Below are 9,818 nucleotides of genomic sequence, written 5' to 3'. Positions count from 1 at the left end.
GCCTGGGGAGTACTGAGTTCACCTCTCGAGCAAACTGCTTGAAGATTCACTGAGAGGCTGGGGCTTGAGCTCCGCCCATGATGCAGGCGATAGCCCGTGGCTCCTGGAAGCCCCCCAGCCCCCTTGTCCTGATGGTGGTCGTCGTTCCTTCTTGGTGGCGGCGGCAGCGGAGGAAGGCCAGCGTTGCCCCGAGGCCGGTCCTCGCGAGGCTGATCCCTCCAAGTGCCCTCGCGAGGCTGGTCTTGCCAGCGGTCCTCACAAGGCCGGTCATGCCACTCCTGGCGAGGGCCACAATCGTCCCAGCGTCCTCCGGCACGTCCTCCTCCGCGGTCGTAGCCCCGATCGTTGCGCTCGGGGCATCGACTGAGGCGTCCATCTCAAATGGTCCAGAGCTCTTGACAGTCGTTAGCGTTGTGGCAGTGAATGTTGTGGAAGGCGCAGAATGGTCAGCTACTCTTGGATGAGTCGAGCTGGTCGAGGCCGCACTTCGTGTCCGGCTCCACCGTGAGTACGGCCACTCCCTTGCGCTTCACGTCCTTGTCCTTGGCTTTCTTCTCCTCCAGGTCGACAGCTGGGAGCTCGAGGAGGGAAAGGCGCCCTTCCTCAGCCCTTGCGCATTTGGTCGCTAGGTTGAACAACTCCAAGGACGTGCATAGTTCCTCATGGATGGCGAGCTCCTCCTTCATCTTGACATCGTGGACACCATCGGAAAACGCGGAGATGATGGCCTCGTCCGTCACCTTGGGGATCTTGAGGCGAACGTTGTTGAAGCACTGGATGTACTTCTGGAGGGTCTCCCCTTCCTGCTGCTTGACATGGCGCAGGTCACCCGCGGCCGGAGGGTGGTCGCGAGTGCCCTGGAAGTCGGTGATGGGGTTATGTACCTAGGGTAGGGTCATGGACCTGATCCAAGTAACTTACCCTAGGACATCCTTAGAAGAGGTCGCCTTCCAGTCGACCAACGAGGATTAACTCGACTGGCCTGAAGGACTCGACCACGAAGACTCACTCGACCACCAGGAGGTCAAGAGGCACTCTACACTGCAACGGCCAGTAATCAAGTAGACTTTATGATAGTAAAGGCCTTTATGTGGGGCGTTACCAGTAACGCCCCAGACTTAACTCACCTTAAACCCTCTCCTACGTGGGCTGGCTGGGGTCCTGGCGCACTCTATATAAGCCACCCCCCTCCACAGGCAGAAGGGTTCGGCACCTTGTAGTTCATACACTCATAATCCACTCGACCGCCTCCGGGCTCCGAGACGTAGGGCTGTTACTTCTTCCGAGAAGGGCCTGAACTCGTACATCCTTTGTGCTTACAACCTCTCCATAGCTAGGACCTTGCCTCTCCATACCTACCCCCACTCTACTATCAGGCTTAGAACCACGACAGTCGGTGGTGAAGTGGTTGCGCATCTTGTTCAAGGAGGAGATGGAGCCTGGAGGCAGGTTCAGGAGCCATGAGCGGGAACCATCCTTGAGAGCCATGGGGAACCAATTCGCCATGACTTTTTCGTCGCTGTTGGCCTTCTCGATGCTCAGTTCGAAGAGCTGCAGGAACTCCGCGGGGTCGGGGGTGCTGTCGTAGTGCGGAGGCAGGTCTGGCTTAAACTTGCCTGGCGATGCGACGCTATGCAGCTCAGAAGTGAAGGCGCGGCAGCCCACAGTGGCCACCAAGACCATTTGCTAATGTGAAGCCTGCCCTTGATGTCCGCGCACCGCAGGCGGCGCACGGTCTTGTCGTAGTGGTGCTGGGAGCGCGGGAGCGTTTTCTTGTGGAAGAGGAACTTCTTGGCAGCTTCTTTATTCGCGCACGGGCGCCCGACGCGGCGGATCGCGCCGGGGGGTGCACGCCTTGGCGCCAGGACACCGTCTAGGTGCGGAGGTGGTGGTGGTGGCGCTCCATGAGCCACGTCAGATTTCGGGTTCCGGCAAAACCCTTGAGGTTCGAACACTGGGGTGGGCGTGAAGATTTCCCCCTACCTAATCACGCCCTCAGCCTCGCCGCAATCTCAAAGCCTATCTCGACGAACTCGCAACACAAGATACATGAGATTTATACTGGTTCGGGTCACCATTGTGGTGTAATACCCTACTCCAGTGTGGTGTGGTGGATTGCCTCTTGGGCTGAGGATGAACAGTACAAGGGGAAGAACAGTCTCCTGAGGCGAGGTGTTCTTGTGCTTGGTGGGTGTCGGTGTCAAAACTGGCGGATCTCGGGTAGGGGGTCCCGAACTGTGCGTCTAGGCGGATGGTAACAGGAGACAAGGGACACGATGTTTTTACCCAGGTTCGGGCCCTCTCGATGGAGGTAAAACCCTACTCCTGCTTGATTGATATTGATGATATGGGTATTACAAGAGTTGATCTACCACGAGATCAGAGAGGCTAAACCCTAGAATCTAGCCTATGGTATGATTTTTATCCGTCCTACGGACTAAAACCCTCCGGTTTATATAGACACCGGAGAGGGCTAGGGTTACACAGAGTCGGTTACAATGGGAGGAGATCTTCATATCGTACCACCAAGCTTGCCTTCCACGCCAAGGAAAGTCCCTATCCGGACACGGGACGAAGTCTTCAATCTTGTATCTTCATAGTCCGGGAGTCCGGCCAAAGGTCATAGTCCGGCCATCCGGACACCCCCTAATCCAGGACTCCCTCAATAGCCCCTGAACCTGGCTTCAATGACGATGACTCCGGCGCGCAAATTGTCTTCGGCATTGCAAGGCGGTTCCTCCTCCGAATACTTCATAAAATATGTTGAACACAAGGATAGTGTCCGGCTGTGCAAAAATAAGTTCCACATACCACCGTAGAGAGAATAATTTCCGCACAAATCTAATCTGCTGACGTACTCTGCAGCGTGACATCATGCCATGGTCAAGCCTTTACTCGGATCGTTTTACTGTTCCACCTCAACGTGTTTAGCGAGGCGGTTTCCTTGGCACGTCTTGTCGAAGCAGAGATCGTGTCCCCTTATTCCGGGATTCTCATCAATACGGGCGTGGGTAACCCAACCACGCCATTAACCGTGATGCTTGGGGGATAAGCGAGTTTTATTAGGCCGGTGGGGGCTTGTAGTTTCGGCCGCCCATATAAGGGGATAAGGATCTACCCTTTCCATTTACGCCTTCTTCCTCCTGTGCTTATCCGTCCCTGCGTACTCGATCTCCAACGCCCAAGCCCGCACTTCCCACCTCAACCTTCTCCAATCATGTCTGGAGCGGGAGGTAGATGGATGGCCTCCTTCGTTATTGAGGGGCAAATCAAAAAGTTGAGGAAGGCCGGATACTTGTCTGAACACATCGTGCACCGGCTTCCAGATGAGGGGCAACTCATCCCCACCCCCAGGCCCCATGAGAGGGTTGTATTTCTTCCCCATTTCCTCCGCGGACTGGGTTTTCCTCTTCACCCATTCGTCCCGGGGCTCATGTTCTACTACGGCCTGGACTTCCATGATCTGTCCCTGAACTTTATCCTCAACATCTCGGCGTTCATCATCGTGTGCGAAGCCTTCCTTCGCATCCAGCCCCATTTTGGCCTATGGCTGAAGATCTTCAGCGTCAAGCCGAAGGTCGTGGGCGGCCGTCAAGCGGAGTGCGGAGGCGCCATTGTGGGCAAGATAGCCAACGTTACATGGCTCGAGGGCGCCTTCGTAGAGACCATCAAAGGGTGGCAATCGGGGTGGTTCTATATCACCGAGCCGCGTGACCCTGAATGGGCAGCGGCCCCCGAATTCCGATCTGGCATTCCCACACGGCTCACATCTTGGAAAGAGACGGGCCTGTTGTGGGGTAATTCGGCAGAAGTGACCGGACTTCAAACCTGCATCAATGACATGATCCGCAGGAAGATTAAACTTGTCACCGTAGTCCAGGTCATGCTCTTCCGCCGGATTCTCCCGTGCCAACGACGGGCTTTCAAATTGTGGGAGTTCGACCCGACCCGACACCAGACTCTGTCCCGGCTCTTTGAAACAAAGCATGAGGACGCCTGGAAGGTGCTTTTTAAGAGCTCCGAGGTCTCCCCTCCCGTCACTGAGGATCGCGGATTCTGCGCCAAGTGCCAAGCCAGCGCGGTGAGCTTAATTTTCCCATTACAGGGTACGTGTTTTACATAGTTGGACTCTATGTGGGATCTAAACTCCCTTACCTTTAACAGGACTGGCTGGAGAAGTCCGGGCAGGTCAACTGTCCGGCCCCTTTGCCCGAAGACCCAGCGGATGCTCGCCTAACCAAGCTGCTGGTTCCGGCACCTCACGTGGTGCCGGAGAAGAAGGCCAAGACGAAGGCCACGGGGACTCGAAAGAGCTCCCGACGCCTGGTGGTGTCAGATTCGTCGTCTGACAGCCCCGACGCACCCTCCGCCTCTAAAGACGAGGAGGAGGAAGAAGAAACCTCTCCCCCTCCAGCGGGGGGAGGAAGGAAAAGGAAGGCCGCCCCAACTGGGGAAGCCGGAGGGTCCAAGAAGGGGAAGATCCTTCTGCCGGACTACGCCTCCGATGCCGAAGACGGCGGGGAGGAATGGCCATCCAGGGTCAAGCCCCTGGCAAAATCGTAAGTGCCCGGATACCCAAATAACTTATGGCACTCCTCTACTATTTGGTATTTTCTGACGCTGCATTCAATCATGCAGTCCGCCCAAGGCTCAGCTTGACGCTTCATCGAGCGGCTCCCTGGATTCGTCGGATGTGAACAGTGTTTCACTTCCGACGGCTTCCTCCCCGCTCCCTGCGGATGACGCCGAGGTGGAGTCCTAGAAGGGACTAAACCAGGAGGAGGTGGTCCTGGAGGCGCCGTAAGGCGACCTCCAAGACTCCAGGCCCGAAGGGGGTAAAGCCCCAGAGGAATCTAAGTCCAGCTCTGGGCCGGGCACAGCTCCGGAACCATCAACGGTTCCAGGGTCCGACAGGCGGCGCCTTCGTAAGAAGGGCAAGTCTACGACGCTGGTGACCTCCGTCCAACCGGAGGTGCCAGACAATTTGCTGGAGGTGCTTAACGGCGTCTCCATTGATGAGGAACACCGCACTGTTATGAATGTGGTGATCCAGAAGGTTCAGTCTGCCAAGAGCGGGCTGACAGAAGCCTGCACAAGCCTGTTAACAGGCTTCGAGGTATGTATTCAAAACATATAAAAATGTTACCGCATAGACAGTAGCCCCTGATGCTCAGTTTGGCGTTCGGAAAGAAAAGCCGAGCTGAGGATCTAAAAAGATATACACAGGAGTCTAACATAAATGTGTCAATATGGGAATGCAGGCTGCGCTGCTGACCTCTGCTGCACTGACTGCGGAGGTCAATGCATTGAAGGGGAGTCTCGATCGGTCCGAGAACGAGCTCGGTCGTGCCAAGAAGCAGCTCGAGGACAAGGAAGGTATGTGATACCTTATTAAAGTAGTACCTTATAGAAAAGGATTTGGTTGCAAAAAATGACAGGAATAACATGGGTATCGCAGGGGCCACGTCCGAGGTGGCGATCCTGAAGGAAGCGATCTCCAAGGCCGAAAATAGTACGACCTTGGAGCACGCCGAGCGAGAGAAGCAGGAGGCGCGGGTGGCGGAGTTGCAGCAAGAGCTCCAGGATCTCATGGAAAAACATGAGAGTTTGGAGCGTGACTCGAAGACTCGAGAGTCCGAGCTCGCCTTGGCTCTTGAGAGTGCAAAAACCGCTAAGGCCGAAGCCTAGAAGGCCCTCCAGGAGATCGAGGCGATGAAGAAGATAGCGGTGGGTAAGGCCTTCTTTATGCAAAGCAAGAATATAAAAGTGAATTACCTGTCACTTACCCGGATCCGGAGCTCTCCAGGAGATTTCGCCGATCTTCCCCGTAGTGTGTCCGATGCTGCCGTATTCTACCGGACCGAGGAAGGAAGCTCGACGGAGAAGGTATTCTGGTCTCAGTATGCTGAGGCCGGACATCCGGTGCCCCTGAGCGACCAGCTAAAGCAGCTGGTCGAGCTCCACAAGGTGGCCGAACAGGCCATGAAGGGCCTCATAGTTCGGCTGTGGCCTAAGGAGGCGATGCCTGGGAGCTATTTCGGTCTGGTGCGGTGGCTGGTGGATGCCTGTCCATGGATTGAAGTCATCAAGCACCCCTGCATTGAGGGTGCCCGTCAGGCCCTTGCCCATGCTAAAGAGCACTGGGGCAAGCTGGACGCGGAGAAGCTTATGACGGACCCGCCACCGCCGGGCAAGGAGTACCGCACGCCTGAGATGTATTATAGGGGCGTCCTGAAGGGTGCCCGCTTTATAGCGGGTGAGTGCTCAAAAGATGTAATTTTTGAGTAGACTTGCATGTTGTTATCCTGTGCGCTGAAAACTTTGTTCATGTGCGCTAAGCAACACTTGTTAATTTAAAATATTACCTTCTGTGCGGCTGTTTATCAAATCTGAGAGATGCAAGTCGTCGGCTTCTACCCCCATGCCACAAGTGCTGGGGTGTTCGGGATAAACCTGAGCGCTCTTGTTCCCATTATTGGGTCCATCTAGGGAGGCGCTCAGCACAACGAACCAGGCCGTCGGACTTATAATGCTTTACCACTCTCACTTAGCCATAGAATTCTATAATTTTAAATTTCGGCGAAGCGCCTAGTATTCGGAAGACCGAGTTCGGGGCGCTATCCATGCCAAGGCCAGATAAATCCGGCTCCTCGCTCTAAGCGGCACAAGTCTTTAAGGACTCAAAAAACCTCGCGAACAGCGACCGGTGTCTCGCACTATCATGACGGTCAGTTTTAGCTTTCTCTACTGAGGTGTTAACCCAGCTCAACTGGGACACAATCGCAGTAGTTCTCCTAGCGCTACCTTAGCCAACATGCGGAACCTAAGGTACCAAAACATGGGAGCCGGGCAAACCCAACTATTGACCCAAGACATGATTCGGAGCCGATGCATATAGTGCTATAAGTTCGGGGTGCCGCACTCATGAGAGTGTTCGGTCTTTGCACACCATATTATGGGGTACTTGAGCCCCTGGTGTATTGGCCGTACCAAAGTGTACGGTTGCATAATGTCATGACTGAACATATTTGTATAAAAAATAGATGAATACAATAATAGATAAGAGCTATGTATTGTTTATTAAAAAGAGTTGCTATGAAAGCAGAACGATACAAATAGTGCGATAAGCAAGGGATGGGATTATTTGACATGTCCCCCTCCAGGGGCAAGCTGCGGGTCTTTAAGTAAAAACATGTATTTAACTCGTTATAGGGACCACCTGGACATTTGACGCAGCTTGTTCTCGCCCTGGCTGTTGCATCGTGTGTTCGGCAAGTGTACTGCCGAACAGGTCATCCGAATAATTGGGTCCTGAAAGTACATAATAAAAAAAAAGAAAACGGCGGAATAGGGAGCCCCTAAGTGCGGTTGAGCCACATTCTGGGCATGCCGTGGTTGTGCCCCTCCCCTTATGCCCATGGTATTTTCAAAGCGTAATTATGTGGGCGTGGTACTGATATCACCATCTAGCGAGGGCTGGGGTTGGGGCCGCACTGCTATGCTCGCTCGGATCGTGCCAGCCGACTTTGTTGGAGGTTGCTTCGGGCGTGCTTGACGTTGTCCGGGCGTTTAACACCCGAATTGGGGAGCTGCCTTGAGAGGCTGCTCTGTACTTCCGCCGCCAGGGCCGCTGTGTGCTCCTCCATTCGGAGAGAGCGTTCGGTGTTTCCATTTACGTAATGACTCCGCGAGGACCTGGCATCTTGAGCTTGAGATATGCGTAGTGCGGCACCGCATTGAATTTTGCAAATGCGGTTCGTCCGAGCAGGGCGTGATAGCCACTGCGGAATGGGACTATGTCGAAGATTAACTCTTCGCTTCGGAAATTATCCGGGGATCCGAAGACCACTTCGAGTGTAACCGAGCCTGTACAGCTGGCTTCTACACCTGGTATGACGCCTTTAAAGGTTGTCTTTGTGGGGTTAATCCTTGACGGCTCTATACCCATTTTGCGCATTGTATCCTGATAAAGCAGGTTCAGGCTGCTACCGCCGTCCATGAGGACTCTAGTGAGGTGAAATCTGTCAATGATTGGGTCTAGGACCAATGCGGCGAATCCGCCGTGACGGATGCTAGTGGGGTGGTCCCTTCGATCAAAAGTGATCGGGAAGGAGGACCATGGGTTGAACTTTGGGGCGACTGGCTCCAACGCATAGACGTCCTTGAGGGCACGCTTCCGTTCCCTTTTGGGGATGTGGGTTGCGTATATAATGTTCACCGTCCGCACTTGCGGGGGGAAGCCCTTCTGTCCTCTGTTGTTAGGCGGCCGGGGCTCCTCCTCGTCATCGCTACGCAGCCCCCTGTCTCTGGTTTCGGCACTAAGCTTGCCTGCCTGCTTGAACACCCAACAATCCCTGTTGGTGTGGTTGGCTGGTTGTTCGGGGGTGCCGTGTATCTGGCACAAGCGATCAAGTATCTGGTCTAGGTTGGATGGGCCCGGAGGGTTTCTTTTGAATGGCTTCTTCCGCTGACCGGGTTTAGAGCCTCAGAATCTGGCATTGACTGCCGTATCCTCAGTATTATCGCCATTAATGCGGCGCTTGTGCTTGTTGCGATGTGACCTGCCATTGTTGTCCTTGGTATCCGAATTGCCAGGGCTCTTGGTTATGTTATTGCTACGAGCTAGCCAGCTGTCTTCGCCCGCGCAAGTGCGGGTCATGAGTGTCGTGAGGGCTGCCATAGATTTCGGCTTTTCCTGTCCTAGGTGCCGGGCAAGCCATTCGTCTCGGATGTTGTGCCTGAAGGCTGCAAGGGCCTCAGCATCCGGACAGTCGACTATTTGATTTTTCTTGGTTAGGAACCGTGTCCAGAATTGTCTGGCCGATTCCTCTGGCTGCTGGATTATGTGGCTTAGGTCGTCGGCGTCTGGTGGTCGCACATAAGTGCCCTGGAAGTTATCGAGGAATGCGGATTCCAGGTCCTCCCAGCAACTAATTGACTCTGCTGGCAGGCTGTTAAGCCAATGTCGAGCTGGTCCTTTGAGCTTAAGCGGGAGGTATTTGATGGCATGTAGATCATCACCACGGGCCATGTGGATATGAAGGAGATAATCCTCGATCCATACCGCGGGATTATTTGTGCCATCGTATGATTTGATGTTTACGTGTTTAAAGCCCTCGGGGATTTGATGATCCATTACTTCGTCTGTGAAGCACAATGGGTGTGCGGCGCCCCTGTACTGAGCTATGTCGCGACGCAGCTCGGATGAGCTTTGTCTGTTGTATTCGGCCTAGCCGTATTTGTCATATCTGGTGTGACGGTTATCGTCCCGTGATGTGGGGCGCCCACGCGATCCTTAGATCAATCTTGTTTGCCTTGCCTTATCCTCCAATATGTCTCGCAGGTCTGTTGCATTTCCCCGTGCTCTGGTATTTTTAGAGCGGTGCCGGGGTGCGGCCTAGTTTGAGGGCCGAAAGGCCTCTCTGTCGCGGCAACGGGGTGGCCGATCGGGCGCATCATATGCTGGTAATGTATGTTTAGTTGCTTCCTCCTCTAGTTGGGGTAGCAGCCTGCGCTTTGGGTAACTCTTGGAGGGGCGTTCGAGTTTATACTCTTCGGCTGCCAGGACTTCAGTCCATCTGTCGGCTAGCAGGTCTTGGTCAGCTCTAAGTTGCTGCTGTTTTTTCTTGAGGCTGCTTACCATGGCCATAAGCCTTCGTTTGAAACGTTCTTGGTCGACGGGATCCTCTGGCACGACGAATTTGTCGTCGTCGAGGCTTGCCTCATCTTCGGAGGGAGGCATATAATTATCGTCCTCGACCTCTTTGTCTGCCGCTCTCTCATGAGGGCTGGCTCCTTCGTCATCCCGCGCTGAATCC

The sequence above is a fragment of the Triticum dicoccoides genome, chromosome 4B (genome assembly GCF_002162155.2).
Source record: "Triticum dicoccoides isolate Atlit2015 ecotype Zavitan chromosome 4B, WEW_v2.0, whole genome shotgun sequence".
NCBI lineage: Eukaryota > Viridiplantae > Streptophyta > Magnoliopsida > Poales > Poaceae > Triticum > Triticum dicoccoides.
This window is presented reverse-complemented; position numbering follows the sequence as displayed.